This window comes from Triticum urartu, chromosome 3A (assembly GCF_056163025.1).
Source record: "Triticum urartu cultivar PI428250 chromosome 3A, HENAU_Tu73, whole genome shotgun sequence".
In the NCBI taxonomy this organism is placed as follows: domain Eukaryota; kingdom Viridiplantae; phylum Streptophyta; class Magnoliopsida; order Poales; family Poaceae; genus Triticum; species Triticum urartu.
Genome location: NC_141875.1, coordinates 580,629,283 through 580,656,706, shown reverse-complemented (window position 1 = coordinate 580,656,706; position 27,424 = coordinate 580,629,283).

Below are 27,424 nucleotides of genomic sequence, written 5' to 3'. Positions count from 1 at the left end.
ATGAGATCGACAACGGATCCTAATCCGGTACGGTGGATGAGGGATGTCGAGGTGTTGCTGTGGACGACATCGTCGGGGAAGAGGCTCCGGCTGGGTGGCGGACGGAGCAGGGTGTGGGGTTTCGTCGAGGGTTTTTGCAGCCTCGGTGTACGAATGGGTGGGCGGATGGGATGGCAGTGGGGAACCATGGCTTAGAGACGCGCTTGTCGGAAATGTGGGGTAAGTTACAAAAGTACCCCCACCGATTTGAGGCGGTTCTTTCGGTTCAGGGGTACCACGGGCATTTTGCGTGTCGAGATTTCACAGGAGGTGGGAGTTTTCGCGCGCGTTGTAATTTTGGATTAGCAAGGCGCGGGTTGAGATGGAGGGAGTTGTCGGAGCACAACGAGACAAAGATATATCTTAAATATTTCGGGCTAACAAGGCGCGGGTTGAAATTTCCGGACAAGCCTAACGTGTAGTGTACCAAATCAATGCGCACTACAAATGTCATTCAAAACTTTGAATTCATGTTATGTTCAATTAAAATATTTCGCTATGTGTATAATGCATGCAACCTACTACTCAAATGAACGATTTAGTGCATTCCAAACGTATATACTACCGCTTCAATATGAACTAAATTTGAATTCGTTTCTCTATTTGAATAAGATCTACAGTAATGATTGTTGTGAAGTCAAAGCATTTGAATTCGTTTCTCTGTTTTAGTAAGATCTACAATCATCATTATTGTCAAGTTAAACCATCGTTTATGTATTATCTTCATAGCACACCACATGATTAGTCTTGAGTTACATATGAACTATGTGTACTATATGAACTCGAACTAGATTTTTTTGAATCCACTTTATCTTGATTTCAAGTCACATTACACTTCTAGCTCTAGCTAAATCTTCATAATCTAAACCATGTCTCATATGTATAATGTGTTTATCACATTATGTATGGTGCCCCGCCCCCTACGCCTACAAGTATTTAGATGTGAGTTGCAAACACCACACATTACCACAAATTCAAATAAAATGTGAGAATGTTCGATATATAGTATTGTTTAGATTGTTCGATATTTAGTTGTAAGCTGCAAACGCCACACATTATCACAAATTCAAATAAAATGTGAGATTGTTTGATGTATAGTATGGTTTAGATTGTTCGGCATTTAGCTGTGAGTTGCAAATGCCATGCATTATCACATTATGGTATAACATGTGCACATCACGTGTATCACCGCTATATTCATGCATGCAATGTTTAAAACACTATGATCTCCTATTCAAATATATGAATCCGCTTTCATATCAAATTATGATCTTTGTTAGTCTCTTACACCCACACAATCCTCTAACCTTTGTAGCTACCACTAAATTTCTCTCATGCATGCACACGCCCTCCCCCTCCCTCGGCATTCTATACCCCGAGCACATTCATTTTTTTCTTTAGTCCGTTCTCCCAGAGTCTCCACAACTCCTTTCTGACACACACCGATCGATAAACCTCTCCAGTGATGCCTGCCTACAACATACACACACACCTTAAATCTCCTCCTTTATGTGTCCTTGCCTCGTGTATCTCATACGGTCAGACACACGTGTAAACTCTCGCCCCTCTTTTCATCGATCTCACAACCGCACACTCCTCCCCGTATCTAGCTAGTAGTTGGGCCTCTCGCACCACCTCCTAGCTCCATTCTCTCTGTCTATCCATCTCGCTGGGCCTTATTTGCCTCTAACAAATGGACGTACACCGACTGATCTCTCGCTATACATATAGCTAGCTAGTTCCTTATAACTCGTTTTTACCCACACGTCAATCGATCTACCTCATTAGTTGTGTCTCTCCCTTCCTCCGACAAACAACAATTGATCTACCGATCTAGTTAGGTTTGCTTACCAAACACATGGTTCCCCTTCATCATCCATGGATGCGTCCCGACAGATCTATCACGCACAGGCACACACGGAAACACATCCCCACTCTTATTGATAACATTGCAGTTCCACCCTCAGTTTGTCTAGTAGGCCTCTCCCACCATCTTCGAGAAGCAACTCCATCACCCATCCAGCACTCTACCCCTCTCCCTCCCTCTCCCTCCCTCTCTCTCCTCTCTCTCTCTCTATCCCATCATATTTCCCGTCCTTCAGTTATATATGGATGTCGACCGATCTCCCTCAAGACATAGCTGGGTCTCTCCTTCTCAACACATATACGAGTCGTTCTACCTCTATAGTTAGGCCTCTGCCTACCCCTCCCCCCACCCCCTCCCCCCACACACACCGATACATCGAGCGCTCTAGTCATGTCTCCCTGCCACACACAAACTTGACATGTGCCCTCTAACGTTCCGGTAGGCCAGTCGCCCTATATCTTTGACTTGCACACACACACACACACAATTTCAATGGCTCCCTTCATCGATCTCGCACCCACCCACTTGATCCTCTCTTCGACTCTATCGATAGCTATGACCCCTCCCTCTCTTCTCATGGATTGCCTGACCCTCTATGTATGATATGGATAGGCCTCCATTTCACACACATTGCATGCAAAATTTTGTTTGAGATGTCATCGACACATATTCCCACAAATAATTCACGAAATCAACCCCACCCCAAAACAAAAAACACTCACGAACGCGGTTTGTATCTCTCTCTCACACACCCACGTAGGTGGGGGACGTGCACGAAGAGAAGAGGTGCATGCACGGCGCACGTACTCCCGTCTCTTTCCCAACCACACCCGCGCGGGTACACTGTGGAGCTCATTTCTATACGAAAAAGGCAGCCCACGTGGTAATTTGGCACGTGTACTGGTTGTCCACTTGGTGGAGGGAGGATCGTCTACCACGGGTGAACAAACAAATTGCGACTTGACGTGTTATGTTAAAAAAGAGGCGAACCATGTGGGGTCTACCTTAGAGGCAAGGCTCTATACACTAGAGTACTTTTGATGTGTCCCGTCAACTCGCAGAACGAGGAGAAGCTTGCTTAGTACGCCGTCTCCCCCGTTCCTAAATATATGTCTTTGTAGAGATTTCACCATGAACCACATGCAGATGTATATAGATGCATTTTAAGTGTAGATTCATTCATTTTGTTCCGTATGTAGTGTAATCTCTACAAAGACTTATCTACTATTAATAGCTAGCCCCCACTACTAGGAATTCTCTATCCTCTCCTTGAGCCACGTCATCAAAATTGATGTAGCCGTTAGATGAAGTAAATCAGTCCATAATAGCCGTCTGATCTAGACGTTGGGAGGCTCCGCACTAAGCCACATGCAAGCATGAAGAAATATCGTGGCACATGCATGTGAGTGGGTTTTAAATCCCATCAACATGTCTGCATGCAAGCATGCACCGGTAGCATGCATGTAAGTGAGCTTTTAAGTCCCATTAACATGTCAAAAAGAAAAATATAATCCCATTATGCAGTAGGAGTTGGCTGATCTTTTTTCCTTACGTGGGATGATCTAAATGATGATGGGAGTTTATTTAGTTTGGCTACCACATTTGTCATGCGGTTATAGAGTTTTTTTAGTTCTATGAAATCGATAATTTTGCGTAGAGAGATATACCGCTGTTCTGCGGCAACGCGCGGGGACTCATCTAGTAATATTTAGGAACGGAGGGAGTACTATGTAAAGAGTTAGGTGTCGCACGGTGATAGTGTGAGGTGGGCCATGTAATCACTGAGCCTGCATGTTTTCACTGCTCTTGCACGCCTCCACTGTAAGAATGGAGAAAATTGTAATCTAGTAGCAGTACCTCCTTTCGCCGAAAGCGTGGGACATCCAACAGTCCTACCACCTTAGTAATAAAGACCAATGAGCTGTCAAATCACATAGACCCAGCAGCAACCATCACTCTTGCGCCAGTGAGAGGTCGCGCCCGCACTGCCCGGGCATGAATGCGGCACCGATTCTTTGGAGCGGCGCTGACCGTTTCGGGCGGGAAGCGTGTGCGAGCGATGGAGGGGCTTTGGGTGGGCCAGGCTGGTCAGGAGCGGGTGTGGCAGCTGTCCGCATGTCCCTACCGGACACGCCCGGAACGAGAGGATGCACCGACTCTCGCGGCTAAAATCGTACACTACACAACATCTCTCTGTAGGAGTAGGTCGATCTGTCGCTCTCTCTAACACACATGTTGTTAAACACACACACACACGTGCACGCACGCACACAGGCACACACCTTGGTCCCGTTGCACCTTCTAACTTGAGGTCTCGGGTTCGATAACTACACTTGAGCATAATTTGTGCCAGGAGGATTCTTTGACTGGTCAAAATGTTTTCTAGGGTTTGCACGCTTCACACTCTCTCTCCAGTATATATATACACGCTGGAGCCTCAACGCTTGTAGTTGCTCTGTTCACACTCTCTCGCCCTCTCCCTCCGTTTCGAATTACTTGTCGCAGGTATGGATGTATCTAGATGTATTTTAGTTCTAGATACATCCATTTCTTCGACGAGTAATTTGGAACGGAGGGAGTAGTTTCTCTCTTCACTCTCTCGCCCTCTGCAGATCTAAACAAGACTTCGTTGGCCTCTCTCTCCCCTCACTACTGCTCAAAGAGCCGGTAGGATCCGTCCGCCGGGAAGGGAAGGAGGCTTAATGCTGTCGCCGTCAGCGAGGGACTACCGGCGCAGCTGTTCACTTTCCACCCAGCGGCGGCACGGGAGGGCCTCTGACCCCTTCTTCTTCGCCGCCGTCCCGTCGCCCACCAAACCACGCCCCAAGAACCTTAAGGTATAATTTACTTAGTCCACATGCATTGCTCTAGCTTCATGTATACCATGAATCTAGGACGTGGTTCAAAGAGGAAAGGAGTGGGGGAAAGTAGTGGGAAAAGTTGTATATAGCATGAATCTAGGACGTGGTTCAAAGAGGAAATGAAGGGGGAAAGTTGTATAGAATGAATCTAGGACGTGGTTCAAAGAGGAAAGGAATGGGGGAAAGTAGTGGGGAAAGTTGTATCGCATAAATCTAGGACGTGGTTCAAAGAGGAAAGGAAGGGGCGAAAGTACTAGTTCAAAAAGGAAAGGAAGGGACAAGGCTGTAGAGTTTGAGCAGGACTAGATTTGCTGCGCTCACATAGGGAAAGGTGTTAAAGATAACAAAACTGGGACCAACACAAATATGCTCCTTGGTTGTTTGTTCTTTGTTTCAACAAACTGTGCATGACCACAGTACATCGGTAGATGCACATGGTGCTGGTGCGTCCACTGTCCCGTGCAACTCATTAGCTGTTGTTAATCTAAGGCCCTGTTTGGTTAAAAACTACCTAGTCCCTACCTGCTTGGTTCCAGGGACTAAACATGCACTAGAGGTTATTAAATGACATGCTAAAATACCATGTTACCCCTAGTAATGAACTAATAGAGACAAGGTGCGATGCGTGGCAGGGGCAACTGTTGGAAAAAGTCCCAAAAAGACTCCCTCGGGGTCTTCTTTATTTAGTCCCAAATGCCCAATTTTAGTCCCTAAAAGTCCCTCCTATTTAGTTTAGATGGGACTGACACAGAGTTTTTTTAGTCCCTAGACCAAAATGTCCCTGTAAACAAACACCCTCTAATAATGCCGCTGGAAAATTGATGCAATGCCACAATTAAAAGCAAATTACATGTTTAACAAATTTTATTGTTAATATAATCTATATGTTAATATTAATCAATGCCACCGTTTGAGAAATGCTACTGTCTTGCTTTCTTTCCCATTTAGATAAGGTAGATGCTTCTTTTTGTTGGCTTCTGTGTCATCCACCGTTATTGACCACTAATTGTTTCCTTTGCACCTCTGTGTAAACAGGGTTATCTACTTCACCTCGTTGCCATTGTGACGTTTTGTTGCACTGCACAAAACACTTTTGTTTTAAAAGTGTTTTGTGTGCAGTTCAACCAAAATGTCACACCGACAACGTTGCTTGATTGCTTGATCTTAGTGGAACTGCACAAGAGGAGATCTTACTTCCTATCCGTTAAGGAGAATTTGGTTCAGATCTTCTTCTTGTGAGTTGTTTAAATTCCGCATCATGAGAGGTCAGTACTAGCCTTCTTTCACATGATTCTGTAGTGTGCTTTCATATGTTGTGCTACTTGTACGATAATGTTGCTTGATTTTAGTGAACTGCACAAATAGAGACAAGACTTCCAATCTGTATGTGCACCGTAATATCCCATTGAGGTGAGATAAGGATATTTCACAACTGCTGGCCTGTATTTTGCCACTTTCATCAGAAAATTAAGTTTAGTACTATACTTGTGCTCCCTAATTGACATGCCAAATCTTACATTGAAGGCGAAGCTTGTCTGTTATTGAACCAAGTGATGAAGGGGAAGAACAAGCAGAAGAAAAACAAAAATCAACTCCCGGTGCTGTAATGAAGCACTGGAACTGTGATGACACAAGTAATGATATAGTTTTGCATCTTAATTTATTGCTATGGCTAGAACGAGCAATTGTTTTGCCACTGATTTGATGCCACTCTTAGTGTAATATGTAATTATCTCAACTTGTGCAAACAGGGATCTTCTTTGAAGATACCATATATTTTAGTGGAACTACACAAGAAGATGTTGGAAACATTAAACTAATCAAGGAGTATATAGTAAGCATGGCCACCACCATAGATAGTAATAGATGGTTCCGGGGAAATGCTTCATCTATATGCTCTACACAATAAGCCTCCTGACAAAGGTTGGTACTCGCCCACTGATTTCATCCATATGATTGAGCTTTGTCATCTCTATTGGTGTTGTGCTACTGTTTAGATACTGTCATGAAAAAGTGGTATTGTCCTTGAGAAGTGCTTCATTTGTGCTGTTGTAAATATTTCCTTTCCTTTTTTTCGAGCAAACAGGGATGCTAGCATTTAGTAGTCCTCTTGTCTTTGCACAATAGGATCATCTTCCTCTGAAGAAGAATATGGAGTACGTGTAGTGACTAGTTCCGATTATGGTAGGATGAAGAAGCCCTGTCTATCTTCTCATCAGAAGGAGCAGTTGAAGGATGGTTACATTACTCCCCACAAGACCAAACTAACTTCAGCTCAGAAGGACTGACAAATCTCCATCTTTTTGCTGTGATGCACGAGTACAATGTTGTTCTAGGATTCTTTCTCGTGAGTTCCATTTTTCTAAAAGTGTGCTCTACATGGACCATGTATGTGCCTGTTGAAACTGTCAATTCATAGTACAGTTTGCTTTATACTAATCACTTTTTTGTATTTGTGCAAACAGGGGTGCTCAGCTTGATTTCAATGGGAACTGCACAAAATGTTCATGAATACATCGAATCATTCATTTCCACCACAAGAAAGGAGGTGCCGATAAGTTCAAGGCGTTGCAACATATAAGGGCGAAATCATACAAGCTACGCGTGAATTTGGTTGATTTTGGTGGAACTGCACAAAAAGAACAGCTGGTTTATTTAGCACGAGGTGCCATGTCAATGTCCGAACTGATGGAAAACCCTGCCCATTCCATAATCGTAGGCATTTGATATTTTGGAATGGGACAACCTTGTCAAATTTTGCTCATTGATTTTAGCAAGACATGCGTTTGATATTTTTGAATGGGACGCCCTTTGCTGTCAGCAGCGTCGATCAATTTTTTATTTATTCTTTAGTTGTGAAGTAAATATTGCCTCTGACATGTGAGTCGCTGAGATGCATAATCATCGATTGTTTTGAATGTTCTCTATGAATTGCCAGGCCTGTGTGTTTGATTGCAATGTACAGAAATGCGGAAAAGCTGCTCAAACTCTTTGTACTCCTTCTGTTCCTTTTTACTTCGCACATTGTGAAAGTGCATACTGTTTTATATAAGATTGGTCAAAGTAGAGATACTTTGACTGCAGACAAAACTTGTATGCAGACTAGAAACGACCGTAGGGAGTACATGTGAAACTGCTGCAAACGAGGTGATCACCCTGGGAATAATGCTAGTACATATTGTTTTGCATGTTCATCCAATGCCAGTGATACAGGAATTCAAACTAATCGAATTAAATTCATTCATACACAGTTGGATTTCATATAAACATGCCGGATTTCATTACATTTCATAAATTCTTCAACTAAAAAGGGGTGCGCTGGAGGTATAATTAATTAACCGAAGCTACCCACCTGTGTCCCGCTGAGCCGAACAGAAGCTTCAATGATTTAACTGTAGGTGTAGTTGCGTAACTGACATGTGGCCTGTTGGGCCCACGTGTCAGTCAGCTAACTGCACTAGCAGTTAAGTAGAAGCAGCGTTCTTCTCCAGCGCAGCTCTCTGACTCCACGTCGCCGCCAAGAAGCTAACCGGCCGTCAATGGTCAACCCGCCTAGCTTGGCTTCAACCGGAGAGTAGTAGCTGTGGCCTTACTTGGACCCGAGCGACGATGACCTACCATGTTCTACTCTTCCTCGTTTTCTGTGTGGCGCGGCCTCGGCGGAGCCGGTGATGTCCTCTGCCTCATTGTTGGCGGGGCGGGGCCTCGGCGGAGTCGACGGTGTCCTCTTCCTCGTTGTTGGCGGGGCGGGGCCTCGGCGGAGCCGGCAGTGTCCTCTACCTTGTTGTTGGCACTGTGGGGCCTCGGCGGAGCAGGGCCTCATCGACGCCAGCGGAGCGGGGACTCGTCGGAGCCGACATTGTCCTCTACCTCGTCCTCGGTCTCGCCAAACAGCGCCTCCCCCGCTTCATCGCCCTCTTTGCTAGCCTCTTTGCCTCCGCCACCTGCATGCGGTACCGCCAGCACTCGAGGCGGCCCTTGCGGGCGGAGCAATACGAGTCGAGCAGCACCTCATGCTCCGCCCGCTCCGCGGCGATCTGCTCCTCCGCCTGCAGGTGCTCCTCGAGGAGATGGTGGTTGTAGGCGGCGTCGGCCTACGCCTCCCGGAACTGCTCCTCACGCATCTGCCTCACCATGTCCATATATTGGGCACGGGCCTCGCCGATGGTTATGGTGCAATGCACCGGCGAGGATGGCACGGAGGAGGGGGTTGGCGCCGGATCGTCGACTACCATGTTCTCCATTGGGACGTTGTCGTCCTCCGGCTGCCTACCGGCCAACCGGTCGGCAGCAATGGCTGCCATCTCCTTGTGGTCCTTCGTCCGCCCATCCCGAAGAGCGCTAGAGCGCGAGGAAACCATGGTGGGCAGTAGTGGTGTGGACAGGAGAAAGGGAACAAATGCAGATGACTGTGGCTATGGCCGGCGTAGTAGTTTATATAGAAATGGTGGGCGGGCGAAGGGACAGATGTGTGGTGCCGGAGTAGCCGCCTCGGCAACCGCGTATCATTAATGTGGGCGGCAGATGGACGGACGGACGACACTTGTGTCGTTTGAAGGCGGAGCAATCGCCTGCATCGGGAAGCGGGGAGGGCGGTGCTGACTGTTTTGGGCGGAAAGCGCGCGTGGGCGAGGAGATGACTTTACTTGGAGAGGATGACAATGGGGACCCACCAGGTCCATAGCCTCACGTACGCAAGTGCCTCCTTATTATATATATATATATAACTATAATTTATTTTGCTTCCTCCTAGTTTCCTGACATCACGGTCTCACACCATTGTCAACCTATGTAGTAGTCAATAAACGAGAGAATTGCACAAGAAGCGGCCGACAGCTGGGACCAAGCAGCTCGAGCAGTATTTGTGTGTTTGAGGTGTGAGCACAGCAGAGTTTTTCGATGTTTAGCCCAGATATTAATTTTTCTCCTCTGAACAACAACGAAAACATCGCTGCAGGTATTAACTGGGCGGGCTGTGGCCCGTCTAGCCCAGGCCAGATATCCAACCCAGATATTAATTTTTTTCAAGCTAAAAATGGCTAGCCCAGCTATACTTTTTTTTAGAAATACCCAGGCAAGGTCAAGTTGTTATTCTCTGCCCCGCTGGGCTGCAAATCTTTCTTAGGAGGGATGCATTAGGCTTAACAAGAAAATTGACTTTAAGAAATAATAAATGGGATGTAATTATAAAAACTGGGCAGTAACTATAAAAAAATGCACCAAACACGCAATTACTTTATAAAATATTATTTTTGGATATTGAAAATTTTAATTTCATTAATTGTTGCGAGTGCAATGTTTCGTTGGATTTTTATGTAATATAAATTTATATTGAAATTGTATTTATTCTGACTAGAAATTTCGGGATAAAAATATTTCGGATCCCATCAAAATGTGGGAAATTTTATTGAATTCTATTTTGAACGGTTGGTTGAAATGGGTTGTACTTTTAACAAACTGTAAATGGGTTGTAGTAAATTCCATTAGAATTCAAAAATGGGCTACACATTCTTACAAATCTCAAATGGGCTATAAGTTCTCTGCCACACACTTCTTGCCTTACTAAGTTGATGCGTCCCCTAAAGAAAACAGAGTTGACGTGTATGCAAGGCTTTGTCAACTTATAGTCAACACACGGTTCTAGCAGCAGTGGCCATTGGATGTCCATCCAACGGATGTCGTGCTTCTTCTTCAATCTGGGATATTCTAGCTTCACCCGCCCAAAAAATGATTCCTCCCCTGACATCTGGGGCGCACCGTTTCGGAAGCTGACTTGTGGACCTACTAAGTTGACGTACCAAGGGCTTTGTCAACTTAGTCAATATAAACGATTCTAGCTGCAGTGACCGTACGATGTCCATCCAACGGCCGTCGTGCTTCTTCAACCTCTGGTCTTCTTGCTCTAGCCGCCCAAAGCAGCGCCGGTCGTGCCACCTACACCTACCTCCCATGACCGGTTGTCCTGCCGCGGAGGCCTCACCGCCCCCTCCTACTCCCACCGCTAGCCAGGCCATCCCTCCACTCACCCACACCCCTTGTTATTCTGCGGCGACGGCAGCGCAGCCGAACCAGTGAACCCTCGTACTCCTCTCCGCGTGTGCATCCACTGTCGCGTCTTCCCCGGCTCCGCGTCGTCCCCTTCCTAGGCCTCGCCGTCGTCCACCGCCCTGGTGCTCTCGGCGCGGCGTGGTCAACGTGGTCAAGGAACGACTTCCATCAGACGTGGACTGTACATGGAGAGGCTGACAGCTGGGTCCACGGCAGCCGCAAGGAAGTGCCTCCTTATTACGCGCAAAATAATTATTCCTCCACCTGACAGCGGGGACCCACCGGACGGGCCACCGTATTTCGTGAAAAATGATTCGCCCCAGACTGCTGGGACCCACCAGCTACATCTTCACATGCAAGGAAGTGCGTCCGTGAAAAAAAACGATTCGTCCCCTTGACTGTTGGGACCCACCAGCTACATCTTCACACGCAAAGAAGTGCGTCCGAAAAAAACGATTCGCCCCCCAACTGCTGATACGTCTCCAACGTATCTATAATTTTTGATTGCCCCATGCTATATTATCTACTGTTTTGGATGTTTATGGGCTTTATTATACACTTTTATATCATTTTTGGAACTAACCTATTAACCCAGAGCCCAGTGCGAGTTTCTATTTTTACCTTGTTTTAGAGTATCGCAGAAAAGGAAAATCAAACAGAGTCCAATTGACCTAAAACTTCACGGAACTTATTTTTGGAAGGAAAGCAACCCGGGAGACTTGGACTCCACGTAAGGGAAGCAACGAGGAGGCCACGAGCCAGGGGCGCGCGCCCACCCCCCTAGGCGCGCCCTCCCCCTCGTGGGCCCCTCGTGGCCCCCCTGGCGTACTTCTTCCGCCTATATATCTCCATATACCCTAAAAACATCGAGGAGCACAATAGATCAGGAGTTCTTCCGCCAAAAGCCTCTGTAGCCACCGAAAGCCAATCTTGACCGGTTCTGGCACCCTGCCGGAGGGGGTAATCCCTCTCCGGTGGCCATCTTCATCATCCCGGTGCTCTCCATGACGAGGAGGGAGTAGTTCTCCCTCGGGGCTGAGGGTATGTACCAGTAGCTATGTGTTTGATCTCTCTCTCTCTCTCTCTCGTGTTCTCGAGGTGATACGATCTTGATGTATCGCGAGCTTTGCTATTCTAGTTGGATCTGATGTTTTCTCCTCCCCTCTACTCTCTTGTAATGGATTGAGTTTCCCCTTCGAAGTTATCTTATCAGATTGAGTCTTTAAAGATTTGAGAACACTTGATGTATGTCTTGCCGTGCGTATCTGTGGTGACAATGGGATACCACGTGATTCACTTGATGTATGTTTTTGTGATCAACTGCGGGTTCCGCCCATGAACCTATGCATAGGGGTTGGCACACGTTTTCGTCGTGATTCTCTGGTAGAAACTTTGGGGCACTCTTTGAGGTTCTATGTGTTGGTTGAATAGATGAATCTGAGATTGTGTGATGCATATCGTATAATCATACCCACGGATACTTGAGGTGACATTGGAGTATCTAGGTGACATTAGGGTTTTGGTTGATTTGTGTCTTAAGGTGTTATTCTAGTATGAACTCTAGGGCTGTTTGTGACACTTATAGGAATAGCCCAACATATTGATTGGAAAGAATAACTTTGAGGTGGTTTCGTACCCTACCATAATCTCTTCATTCGTTCTCCGCTATTAGTGACTTTGGAGTGACTCTTTGTTGCATGTTGAGGGATAGTTATATGATCCAATTATGTTATTATTGTTGAGGGAACTTGCACTAGAGAAAGTATGAACCCTAGGCCTTGTTTCAACGCATTACGATACCGTTTACGCTCACTTTTATCATTAGTTACCTTACTGTTTTTATAATTTCAGATTACAAATACCTTTATCTACTATCCATATACTACTTGTATCACCATCTCTTCGCCGAACTAGTGCACCTATACAATTTACCATTGTATTGGGTGTGTTGGGGACACAAGAGACTCTTTGTTATTTGGTTGCAGGGTTGCTTGAGAGAGACCATCTTCATCCTATGCCTCCTACGGATTGATAAACCTTAGGTCATCCACTTGAGGGAAATTTGCTACTGTCCTACAAACCTCTGAACTTGGAGCCCAACAACATCTACAAGAAGAAGGTTGTGTAGTAGACATCAAGCTCTTTTCTGGCACCGTTGCCGGGGAGGTTAGCGCTTGAAGGTATATCTTTAGATCTTGCAATCGAGTCTTTTAGCTTCTTGTTTTATCACTAGTTTAGTTTGTAAAAGAAAATTACAAAAAAATGGAATTAAGTTTTCCTCATACGCTTCATCTTTTTAATATCTTTCGTGAGTATGATGGAAAGGATAATTGTGCTCAAGTGCTAGAAGAATAAATCTATAAAATGGTTGGCACTAAATATTTGAATGATGTGCATGATTGCAATGTTGTTAGTACGAATTCCTTGAATATCCATGATACTAATGATGATTCCACTAGTTATGATGAAAATGTCTCCTATAAACATGTCAATTTTTGTGGAGTACATTGGGTTTGTAAGTACACACCAAATAGGGAAGATAGATATTGCAAGAGGCATAAGTACTTAGAAACTACATTGTTGAAAGAAAGGCTAGATGAATGTGCTGAAAATTTAAATTATATTGGCCATACTTGTGAGCTTTGCAATGAACATGATCATTTCAATACCCAATGCAAATGGTTTCATGATCGTATCGTGTCCAAAACTTGTGATGACTTGATTTCCCTTGCACATCATAATGAACTTAGTTTGCTTATGGGTTACGAAGAAATGAAATGTATAACTAATTAACTTCCAGAATTTGCCCGTTATAAACTTCTTGGATTTGATCTAGAGTAAATTTATATGTGTTGTGCAGTAAATTGCATTGAAAATCCTTATATTGCCAATTACATAAAGAAAATAAAACAAATAGAAGATGAAGAGAATACTAATGAAAGGGAAGAGACTTCCCAATACCCTCCTATTATTTCTTATGATGAATCAGGTAACGAGGAGGAGCCTCCTATTTAACCAATCTCATTAATAAGGAGCTCCAAAAAGATGATTGAACCCACACATGATGTGGTGAAGAAGAAGAAAAGAAAAAGGAAGAGAGGTAAGAAGATATCTCTCCCAAATAATGCTGCTCCTATTACTATTGTGCCTCATGAAAATATAATTTTGGAAGATAATGATACTTCTTATGTTCTTGAAAATCTTTTTGGCACTTGCTTGGAAGAATATGATAATTACTATACTATTGGTGCTATCCATACTATTAAGGATGAGAGTGATTATGCTTATGATATGAAAAGGCCCAAGCTTGGGGATGCTATGTTTGAAGAAGATGATGTTTTTGAGAATATATTTTCTGCAATTAATGTTTGTCCCAAGCTTGGGGATGCTACGTTTAATGAAGATGATATTTTTAGTCTCCCAAGTTTTGATATGCAAATTTATAATGATGATAGCATGCCTCCTACTTATGATGATTATTGTAATGATACTTATGCTATAAAAAGTAGTGATTATATTTATAAAACTTGTCATGATTATGATTACCCCTTCTTTGAACATTACTCTTTTAATGTGGAAACAATTTATAGTATTCGAGTCTCTTATGATGCTCCCACTATTCCGGATGAGAAGAATTTTGCTTATGTGGAGAGTAATAAAATTTCTATGCTTGTAGATCATGAAAAGAATGCTTTAGGTGCTGGTTATATTTTTGAATTCATTCATGATTCTACTGAAAATTATTAAGAGGGAGGAATATATGCTTGTAGGAATTGCAATAATATCAAGTTTCCTCTCTATGTGCTTAAAGTTTTGAAGTTATGCTTGTCTTACCTTCCTATGCAAGTTGATTCTTGTTCCCACAAGTTGTTTGCTCACAAAATCCCTATGCATAGGAAGTATGTTAGACTTAAATGTGCTAGTCATATTCTTCATGATGCTCTCTTTATGTTACAATTCTTATCCTTTATGTGAGCATCATTGAAATCATCATGCCTAGCTAGGGGCGTTAAACGATAGCGCTTGTTGGGAGGCAACCCAATATTATTTTTGTTCCTTGATTTTTGCTCCTGTTTAGTAATAAATAATTCATCTAGACTCTGTTTAGATGTGGTTTTATGCTTTTAATTAGTGTTTGTGCCAAGTAGAACCATTGGGAAGACTTGGGGAAAGTCTTGTTGATCATGCTGTAAAAAACAGAAACTTTAACGCTCACGAGAATTGCTGCCATTTTTATTTGGAAAGTACTATTTAGTTATTTCTTTTTTAATATTATTAATAGATAAATTCCTCAGGTCCATAAATTTATTTTATAATTTTATGAGTTCCATAAGTATACGTTTGATTCAGATTACTACAGACTGTTCTGTTTTTGACAGATTGTGTTTTTCATGTGTTGTTTACTTATTTTGATGAATCTATGGCTAGTAAAATAGTTTATAAACCATAGAGAAGTTGGAATACAGTAGGTTTAACACAAATATAAATAAATAATGAGTTCATTATAGTACCTTGAAGTGGTGATTTACTTTCTTATACTAACGGAGCTTACGAGATTTCTGTTAAGTTTTGTGTTGTGAAGTTTTCAAGTTTTGGGTAAAGATTCGATGGAGTATGGAATAAGGAGTGGCAAGAGCCTAAGCTTGGGCATTCCCAAGGCACCCCAAGGTAATATTCAAGGACAACCAAAAGCCTAAACTTGGGGATTCCCCGGAAGGCATCCCCTCTTTCGTCTTCATTCATCGGTAACTTTACTTGGAGCTATATTTTTATTCGCCACATGATATGTGTTTTGCTTGGAGCATCATTTTATTTCATTATGTTTTTCTTGCTGTTTGAATAAAATACCAAGATCTTAAAATCTTAAATGTTAGAGAGTCTTCACATAGTTGCATAATTATTTGACTACTCATTGATCTTCACTTATATCTTTCGGAGTAGTTTGTCGTTTGCTCTAGTGCTTCACTTATATATTTTTAGAGCACGATGGTGGTATTATAGAAATATATGAACTCTCATGCTTCACTTATATCATTTTGATAGTTCTAAATAGCATGGTAATTTTCTTAAATAACCTAATGTGCTAGGCATCCAAGAATAGTAAAAACTTTCATATAGAGTATTGAATACTAAGAGAAGTTTGATGCTTGATGATTGTTTTGAGATATGGAGATGGTGATATTAGAGTCATGCTAGTTGAGTAGTTGTGAATTTGAGAAATACTTGTGTTGAAGTTTGTGATTCCCGGAGCATGCACGTATGGTGAACCGTTATGTGATGAAGTCGGAGCATGATTTATTTATTGACTGTCTTCCTTATGAGTGGCGGTCGGGGACGAGAGATGGTCTTTTCCTACCAATCTATCCCCCTAGGAGCATGTGCGTAGTACTTTGTTTCGATAACTAATAAATTTTTGCAATAAGTATGTGAGTTCTTTATGACTAATGTCGAGTCCATGGATTATACGCACTCTCACCCTCCCACCATTGCTAGCCTCTCTAATACCGCGCAACTTTCGCCAGTACCATAAACCCACCATATATATTCCTTAAAACAGCCACCATACCTACCTATCATGGCATTTCCATAGCCATTCCGAGATATATTGCCATGCAACTTTCCACCGTTCTGTTTATTAGGACACGCTTCATCATTGTCATATTGCTTTGCATGATCATGTAGTTGACATTGTATTTGTGGCAAAGCCACCATTCATAATTCTTTCATACATGTCACTCATGCATCATTGCACATCCCGGTACACCGCCGGAGGCATTCATATGGAGTCATATCTTGTCCTAAGTATCGAGTTGTAATTCTTTAGTTGTAAGAAAATAAAAGTGTGATGATCATCATTATTAGAGCATTGTTCCAGTGAGGAAGGGATGATGGAGACTATGATTCCCCCACAAGTCGGGATGAGACTCCGGATGAAAAATAAAATAAAAGAGGCCAAAGAAGCCCAAAAAAGAGAAAAGAGGCCATAGAAAATAGAGAAAGGCCCAAATAAAAAAATATAAAAAAATGAGAGAAAAAGAGAGAAGGGACAATGCTACTATCCTTTTACCACACTTGTGCTTCGAAGTAGCACCATGATCTTCAAGATAGAGAGTCTCCTATGTTGTCACTTTCATATACTAGTGGGAATCTTTCATTATAGAACTTAGCTTGTATATTCCAATGATGGGCTTCCTCAAAATTCCCTAGGTCTTCGTGAGCAAGCGAGTTGGATGCACACCCACTAGTTTCTTTTGTTGAGCTTTCATATACTTATAGCTCTAGTGCATCCGTTGCATGGCAATCCCTACTCACTCACATTGATATCTATTGATGGGCATATCCATAGCCCATTGATACGCCTAGTTGATGTGAGACTATCTTCTCCTTTTTTTGTCTTCTCCACAACCACCATTCTATTCCACCTATAGTGCTATGTCCATGGCTCACGCTCATGTATTGCGTGAAGATTGAAAAAGTCTGAGAACATCAAAAGTATGAAACAATTGCTTGGCTTGTCATCGGGGTTGTGCATGATTTAAATATTTTGTGTGGTGAAGATGGAGCATAGCCAGACTATATGATTTTGTAGGGATAGCTTTCTTTGGCCATGTTATTTTGAGAAGACATAATTGTTTTGTTAGTATGCTTGAAGTATTATTATTTTTATGTCAATATGAACTTTTGTCTTGAATCTTTTGGATCCGGATATTCATGCCACAATTAAGAAGAATTACATTGAAATTATGCCAAATAGCATTCCGCATAAAAAATTCTGTTTTTATCATTTACCTACTCGAGGTCGAGCAGGAATTAAGCTTGGGGATGCTAATACATCTCCAATGTATCTATAATTTTTTATTGCTCCATGCTATATTATCTACTGTTTTGGATGTTTATGGGCTTTATTATACACTTTTATATCATTTTTGGGACTAACCTATTAACCCAGAGCCCAGTGCCAGTTTCTATTTTTACCTTGTTTTAGAGTATCGCAGAAAAGGAAAACCAAACGGTGTTCCAATTGACCAAAAACTTCACGGAACTTATTTTGGAAGGAAAGCAACCCGGGAGACTTGGACTCCACGTAAGGGAAGCAACGAGGAGGCCACGAGGCAGGGGCGCGCGCCCACCCCCGTAGGCGTGCCCTCCCCCTCGTGGACCCCTCGTGCCCCCCTGACATACTTCTTCCGCCTATATATCTCCATATACCCTAAAAACATCGAGGAGCACAATAGATCAGGAGTTCTTCCGCCAGAAGCCTCTGTAGCCACCGAAAGCCAATCTAGACCCGTTCTGGCACCCTGCCGGAGGGGGTAATCCCTCTCCGGTGGCCATCTTCATCATCCCGGTGCTCTCCATGACAAGGAGGGAGTAGTTCTCCCTCGGGGCTGAGGGTATGCACTAGTAGCTATGTGATTGATCTCTCTCTCTCTCATGTTCTTGAGGTGATACGATCTTGATGTATCACGAGCTTTGCTATTATAGTTGGATCTTATGATGTTTTCTCCTCCCCTCTACTCTCTTGTAATGGATTGAGTTTCCCCTTTGAAGTTATCTTATCGGATTGAGTCTTTAAAAATTTGAGAACACTTGATGTATGACTTGTCGTGCGTATCTGTGGTGACAATGGGATACCACGTGATTCACTTGATGTATGTTTTGGTGATCAACTTGCGGGTTCCGCCCATGAACCTATGCATAGGGGTTGGCACACGTTTTCATCGTGATTATCCGGTAGAAACTTTGGGGCATTCTTTGAGGTTCTATGTGTTGGTTGAATAGATGAATCTGAGATTGTGTGATGCATATCGTATAATCATACCCACGGATACTTGAGGTGACATTGGAGTATCTAGGTGACATTAGGTTTTTGGTTGATTTATGTCTTAAGGTGTTATTCTAGTATGAACTCTAGGGCTGTTTGTGACACTTATAGGAATAGCCCAACGGATTGATTGGAAAGAAGAACTTTGAGGTGGTTTCGTACCCTACCATAATCTCTTCATTCGTTCTCCGCTATTAGTGACTTTGGAGTGACTCTTTGTTGCATGTTGAGGGATAGTTATATGATCCAATTATGTTATTATTGTTGAGGGAACTTGCACTAGCGAAAGTATGAACCCTAGGCCTTGTTTCAACGCATTGCAATACCGTTTACGCTCACTTCTATCATTAGTTACCTTGCTGTTTTTATAATTTCAGATTACAAATACCTTTATGTACTATCCATATACCACTTGTATCACCATCTCTTCGCCGAACTAGTGCACCTATACAATTTACCATTGTATTGGATGTGTTGGGGACACAAGAGACTCTTTGTTATTTGGTTGCAGGGTTTCTTGAGAGAGACCATCTTCATCCTACGCCTCCTACGGATTGATAAACCTTAGGTCATCCACTTGAGGGAAATTTGCTACTATCCTACAAACCTCTGCACTTGGAGGCCCAACAACGTCTACAAGAAGAAGGTTGTGTAGTAGACATCAACTGCTGGGACCAAGCAGCTACACCTTCGCACGCAAGGAAGTGCGTCCGGGAAAAAAAAATGATTCGCCCCCCTGACTGCTGGGACCCAGCAGCTACACCTTCGCATGCAAGGAAGTGTGTTCATGCAAAAAAACAATTCACCCCCCTGACTGCTGGGACCAACCAGCTACATCTTCGCAGGCAAGGAAGTGCCTGACAGTCGGGACCCACCTGGTCGAAGCATACGTAGCGTTGTCATTCTGGTCGCGAACATGTACGTACATACTGGTCGATGTAGAGGCGCACACGTGTCGTAGTAGAGGCGCACACGTGTCGTAGTAGAGGCGCGCACGTAGCATGTACACGTACATACAACGGCCAGGGTGCAAGGATGAAAATACAGCCACGTATGTGTACATACGGGCAGGGTCTCGAATGCCTACTCGCGCATACGTACGGCCAGGGCTCGTGTACATGGCTGGGTCGGAACGGAGAAACAGCGTCGTCGTCGTGTTCATGGGGAGGCAACGGAATGCGTTGTGTTCATGGGGAGGCAACGAAATGCGTCGTGTTCATGGGGAGGCAACGGAATGCGTCGTGTTTAGGGGGAGGCAACGGAATGCGTCGTGTTCATCGGGAGGCAACGAAATGCGTTGTGTTCATTGGGTGGCAACGGAACGCGTGGGATCTAACCGGCTGGGTCAGAACGGAATGCGTGGTCGTGTTCATCGGGAGGGCTTGGACGGAACAGGCGATGGAAACGAGGCCTGGCGTACCGCAGAATGGAGGAAACGGACCTCCTATGGTCGAAACGGGGGTCTTGTTGATCAGGAAGGGTGTGGCGTACCGCATAACATAGGAAACGGACCTCCTACGGTCGAAACGGGGGTCCTGTTGATCGGGAGGGGTGTGGCGTACCGCAAAACAGATGAAACGGACCTCCTACGGTCGAAACGGGGGTCCTGTTCATCGGGAGGGGTGTGGCGTACCGCAAAATGGGACTCCACGGGATACTGTTCATCTCCACCGTCGACCTCCTCCAGCCTCCACGGGCTCCTTTTCATCCAGCCTCCACCGCGCGCTACTCCACCGGCTACTGTTCAACCACCCCTCCACCGTCTACCGTTCATCAAGCCCTCCACACCACGCGGTCCTGTTCAACCACCCCTCCACCGTCTACCGTTCATCAAGCCCTCCACACCACGCGGTCCTGTTCAACCACCCCTCCACCGTCTACCGTTCATCAAGCCCTCCACACCACGCGGTCCTGTTCAACCACCCCTCCACGGGCACCCCTCCACCGTCTACTGTTCATCCAGCCTTCCACCACACCACGGGGTCCTGTTCATCCAAAGGCAACGCCACCGCTCACTGTACATCCAACTCCCACCCCCCCGCCACGCTCACTGTTCATCCAATCGATCGGCTTCAGTTAGCAGCAGTAGCGAAGGAATCGCTCGATCGGGTTCAGTTAACAGCCATAGATCGATCGCTCGGGTTCAGTAACGCATAGCCTGCAGTGCAATCGCTCGGGTTCAGTTAGAGCCCAACGCCTCGCTCGGGTTCAGTTAGAGCCAACGCCTCGCACACACATGCGTACATGTACGACAGAAACGCGCATCGGTCGGCCCCGACCTCCCACCGTAACCGGAAACTCCCCGAAATTTTCCTCGCCCTCGCTTCTACCATGGTTTTTTCCGTCATGGACGGCCCAAAGAATGTCATGCATCTGCGTCTCCGGCCCGCCCAGGACGAAAAGCCCATTTTCTGTCATGATTTTTTGTCATAGAAGTAGGAGCCCACCACATCTATGATGATACCGGGTTTTGTCACAATTATCATCATAGAAGTGTCATATGTATGACAAAAAAATTCGTTCGGCCCAAAATGTCACGGATGTGTCTTTTTTTGTAGTGATGCAACCTACATGCAACAATGCCTCCCAAATTATAAGATTTGTCTCCTAACACAACACTCCTAAGAATACTGAGATCAGGGACACACATGTGACATGCCTCATCTTTACCATTAATGCATCTTCTTATGAAGAGAGCAAAATAATGTATAGCAGGAAAGTGAATGCTCCATATGGTAGCTTGTGTTATATCTCTAGATTCTCCCACAGTTATGCTAGCAAGAAAATCTCTAAATTCAGATTTGCGAGGATCCCTTATACTACCCCATTGTGGAAGTTTGCAAGCAGTGGTAAAATCCTCTAAGTCCATAGTATAAGAATTTTCATAAAGATCAAATAGGACAGTTGGAGAATTACGTGAAGATGAAAATTCAAACATCCTCACAAAGGTACTAGTGAGATTGTGATACTGGCTGCACTTATCTTCCTCGAAGCTCACAAGATCGGCGTTACGCAAATATGCGTTGAATTCTTCCTTAATTCCTGCTCGATCCATAAAATTTTCAGAAGGCCACTCACAAGGACGCACTGGAGCGTCCCTTGGTGGCTCTTCATCAGCATCACGCATTGCAAGCCTGGGTCCTTGCTTCCTTGAGGAACCACCTTGGAACATTTTCCTAAGCATTTTTCTTCCTCAAGGAACAATCTCCCCAAGCAGTTTTGTGAGAGGTGCTTTGAGCAAGGAGATCTAAAATGGCAGCAAAACGAGCCTGGACTCGGGTTTGAGCTGGTTATTCGTGTTTGGGGGAGGAAGAAGGAGTGTGTGGGTGAAAGGATAAGTGGAGGAGGGCCACCGTGGGCCCACGAGGCAGGGGGGCGCGCCCTCCACCCTCGTGGGCAGGTGGTTGACCCCCCTGCTGAGTTCTTTGTGCCAAATATTCTCAAATATTCCGGAAAAAATCATATTTAAATTTCAGGGCATTTGGAGAACTTTTATTTTCGAGGTATTTTTATATTGCAAAGATAATCAGATAACAGACAGAAAAATATTTATTTTATTTTATTTTATATAAATAACAGAAAGTAAAAGTGGGGTACAGAAGGTTGTGCATTCTAGTTTCATCCATCTCATGATCATCAAAAGGAATCCACTAACAAGGTTGATCAAGTCTTGTTAACGAACTCATTCCGAATAACATGGAACCGGAGAAATTTCGAATAACACTATGTTACCTCACCGGGGATATGCACATCCCCAATAATAAGAATATCATATTTCTTCTTGAGTAGGAAGAGGAAATTCAAAACCTCCAAATATAACCGATGGCATTTTTCCAATAGAATTGATGCTATGAACTTGAGGTTGTTTCCTTGGAAAGTGTACCGCATGCTCATTACCATTAACATGAAAAATGACATTGCCTTTAGTGCAATCAATAACAGCCCCTGCAGTATTCAAAAAGGGTCTTCCAAGAATAATAGACATACTATCGTCCTCGGGAATATCAAGAATAACAAAGTCCGTTAAAATAGTAACGTTTGCAACTACAACAGGCACATCCTCACAAATACCGACATGTATAGCAGTTGATTTATTAGCCATTTGCAAAGATATTTCAGTAGGTGTCAACTTATTCAAATCAAGTCTACGATATAAAGAGAGAGGCATAACACTAACACCGGCTCCAAGATCACATAAAGCAGTTTTAACATAATTTCTTTTAATGGAGCATGGTATAGTGGGTACTCCTGGATCTCCAAGTTTCTTTGGTATTCCACCCTTAAAAGTATAATTAGCAAGCATGGTGGAAGTTTCAGCTTCCGGTATCTTTCTTTTATTTGAAATAATATCTTTCATGTACTTAGCATAAGGATTGATTTTGAGTATATCAGTTAATCGCATACGCAAAAAGATAGGTCTAATCATTTCAGCAAAGCGCTCAAAATCCTCATCATCCTTTTTCTTGGATGGTTTGGGAGGAAAAGGCATGGGTTTCTGAACCCATGGTTCTCTTTCTTTACCATGTTTCCTAGCAACAAAGTCTTTCTTATCATAACGTTGATTCTTTGATTGTGGGTTATCAAGATCAACAGCAGGTTCAATTTCTATGTCATTATCATTACTAGGTTGAGCATCATTATGAACATTATTATTAACATTATCACTAGTTTCAGGTTCATTACCAGATTGAGTTTCAGCATCAGAAATAGAAATATCATTTGGATTCTCGGGTGTTTCAGCAATAGGATCACTAGAAGCATGCAAAGTCCTATCATTTTTCTTTTTCTTCTTTTTAGAAGAACTAGGTACATCTATATTATTTCTCTGAGAATCTTGCTCAATTCTCTTAGGGTGGCCTTCAGGATACAAAGGTTCCTGAGTCATTCTACCAGTTCTAGTAGCCACTCTAATAGCATTATCATTATCCTTACTATTCAATTCATTGAGCAAATCATTTTGAGCTTTAAGTACTTGTTCTACTTGAGTGGTAACCATAGAAGCATGTTTACTAATAAGTTTAAGTTCACCTTTTACATTAGCCATATAATCACCCAAGTGTTCAAGCATATTTGAATTGTATTTCAATTGTCTACCAAAATAATCATTAAAGTCTTCTTGCTTAGCCATAAATATATCAAACTCATCTAAGCATGGGCTAGCAAATTTAGTAAATGGGATTTCAGCTTTATCATATCTATAGAGAGAATTTACCTTTACTACCTGTGTCGGGTTATCAAGACCATGAGTTTCTTCAATAGGTAATGGATTAAGATTATATGTTTCTTCAACAGGCGGTAAATTAAGACCATGTATTTCTTCAATAGGAGGTAAATTCTTAACATCTTCAGCTTTAATACCCTTTTCTTTCATAGATTTCTTTGCCTCTTGCATATCTTCAGGACTGAGAAATAGAATACCCCTCTTCTTTGGAGTTGATTTAGGAATAGGCTCAGGAATTGGCTCCGGAGGTGTCCAATTATTTTCATTTGTCAACATATTATTCAATAGAATTTCAGCTTCATCCGGTGTTCTTTCCCTGAAAACAGAACCAGCACAACTATCCAAGTAATCTCTGGAGGCATCGGTTAGTCCATTATAAAAGATATCAAGTATTTCATTTTTCTTAAGAGGATGATCAGGCAAAGCATTAAGTAATTGGAGAAGCCTCCCCCAAGCTTGTGGGAGACTCTCTTCTTCAATTTGCACAAAATTATATATATCCCTTAAAGCAGCTTGTTTCTTATGAGCAGGGAAATATTTAGCAGAGAAGTAATAAATCATATCCTGGGGACTACGCACACAACCAGGATCAAGAGAATTAAACCATATCTTAGCATCACCCTTTAATGAGAACGGAAATATTTGAAGGATGCAAAAGTAACGATTTCTCTCATCTTTAGTGAACAGGGTGGCTATATCATTCAATTTAGTAAGATGTGCCACAACAGTTTCAGATTCATAACCATGAAAATGATCAGATTCAACCAAAGTAATTATATCAGGATCAACAGAGAATTCATAATCCTTATCAGTAACAAAGATAGGTGAAGTAGCAAAAGCAGGGTCAGGTTTCATTCTAGCATTTAGAGATTGCTTACTCCATTTAGCTAATAACCTTTTGAGTTCATTTCTATTTTCGCAAGCTAAAATAGCTAAAGAAGCTTCTTGATAAAAAAAACATAACCCTTAGTAATAACAAGTGATTCTTCATCATCACTTTCATCAGTATCATCAGATTCAATATTTTCAATTTCTCTAGCCCTAGCAAGTTGTTCATCAAGAAAATCACTAAGTGGCATAGTAGTATCAGTCATAGAGGTATTTTCATCATAAGTATCATGCATAGCAGAAGTGGCATCATAAAAAACATGCGACATATCAGAACGAATAGCAGAAGCAGGTGTAGGTGTCGCAAGCTTACTCAAAACAGAAGGTGAATCAAGTGCAGAGCTAGATGGCAGTTCCTTACCTCCCCTCGTAGTTGAGGGATAGATCTTGGTTTTTGGATCTCTCAAGTTCTTCATAATGATAAGCAGATATATATCCCAAGTGACTCAAAGAATAGAGCTATGCTCCCCGGCAACGGCGCCAGAAAATAGTCTTGATAACCCGCAAGTATAGGGGATCGCAACAGTTTTCGAGGGTAAAATATTCAACCCAAATTTATTGATTCGACACAAGGGTTGCCAAAGAATACTCTCAAGTATTAGCAGCTGAGTTGTCAATTCAACCACACCTGGAAACTTAATATCTGCAGCAAAGTATTTAGGAGCAAAGTAATATGATAGTAGTGATAACGGTAGCAAAAGGTAACAGTAGTAAAATCAATGTTTTTGGTATTTTGTAGTGATGATAGCAATAGCAACGGGAAAGTAAATAAGCGAAGAACAATATGTGGAAAGCTCGTAGGCAATGGATCGGTGATGGAGAATTATGCCGGATGCGGTTCATCATGTAACAGTCATAACCTAGGGTGACACAGAACTAGCTCCAGTTCATTGATATAATGTAGGCATGTATTCCGAATATAGTCATACGTGCTTATGGAAAAGAACTTGCATGACATCTTTTTTCCTACCCTCCCGTGGCAGCGGGGTCCTTACGGAAACTAAGGGATATTAAGGCCTCCTTTTAATACAGAACCGGAACAAAGCATTAACACATAGTGAATACATGAACTCCTCAAACTACGGTCATCACCGGTAAGTATCCCGATTATTGTCACTTCGGGGTTAACGGATCATAACACATAATTGGTAACTGTAGACTTGCAAGATATGATCAAGAACACTCGTATATTGATGAAAACATAATAGGTTCAGATCTGAAATCATGGCACTCAGGCCCTAGTGACAAGCATTAAGCATAGCAAAGTCATATCAACATCAATCTCAGAACATAGTGGACACTAGGGATCAAACCCTAACAAAACTAACTCGATTACATGATAGATCTCATCCAATCCATCACCGTCCAGCAAGCCTACGATGGAATTACTCACGTACGATGGTGAGCATCATGAAATTGGTGATGGAGGATGGTTGATGATGACGATGGCGACGGATTCCCCTCTCCGGAGCCCCGAACAGACTCCATATCAGCCCTCCCGAGAGGTTTTAGGGCTTGGCGGCGGCTCCGTATCGTAAAATGCGATGATTTCTTCTCTCTGATTTTTCTCTCCCCGAAACTCAATATATGGAGGTGGAGTTGGAGTCGGAGAGGCAACAGGGGGCCCACGAGGTAGGGGGGGGCGCCCCCCACCCTCGTGGAGAGGTGGTGGGCCCCCTGGCCTTCATCTTTTGCAGGTATTTTTCTTTTTTTCTAAAAAGTGCCTCCGTGAAATTTCAGGTCATTCCGATAACGTTTGCTCCTGCACACAAATAACACCATGGTAATTCTACTGAAAACAACGTCTGTCCGGGTTAGTTTCATTCAAATCATGTAAGTTAGAGTCCAAAACAAGGGCAAAAGTGTTTGGAAAAGTAGATACGTTGGAGACGTATCAATTTTAGCCACCGAATAGCTGACCATCTCTCGCCGCATCATGACAATCAGTTTTCGGCTTTCTCTACTGAGGTGTTTATCCGGATGAACCAGAAACACAATCGCAGTAGTTCTCCCTTTACCGGCCGATAAAACGGGACGCAAGGTAGCAAGTACAGGAGCCGGGCAACCCAACTATTGACCAAAGACATGATTCGGAGCCGATGCATATAATGCAATATTCGGGGCGCCGAATTGTACTATAAAAAGTGTTCGGACTTGTTGCCAACATATGGAGTGCAATGGAGCCCCTGGCGAGTTAAGTCATACCAAAGTGTACATGTGCAATTGATAAAAATGGTTTAAATGTAATGAAGGTGTAAGCCAACGCCACATATGTTGGGCCGCAAACTGTTTCCATTATAATCTGATTGATACGTCAAAGCGTATTTGTACAAATAATGAGATAAGCAACAAGGCTATTTAACATGCCGAGACCAAGGGGAAGCTGCGTGCGGGTCCTGCAAACAGGCAAAGTGATCGTCAAGAAGATCATCTAGATTTTTCTGCCACACATCTATGCTGCTTGCCTCATTGGTATGTTTATCCTTTGAAAGGACCGATGATGAGGCCATCGTGAGGGGCCTGTGGAAAAGAAACCTGAAAAAGGATAGAAAGAAAAAGGGAAAGTATGAGTGCCCAGATAAGGTCGAACTGTATTGTGGACCATGATCAAGTTATGCCTCCGTCTTTGCCCATGGTATTTTTAGTGCGTAGTTATGTACACGCGGTACGTACGC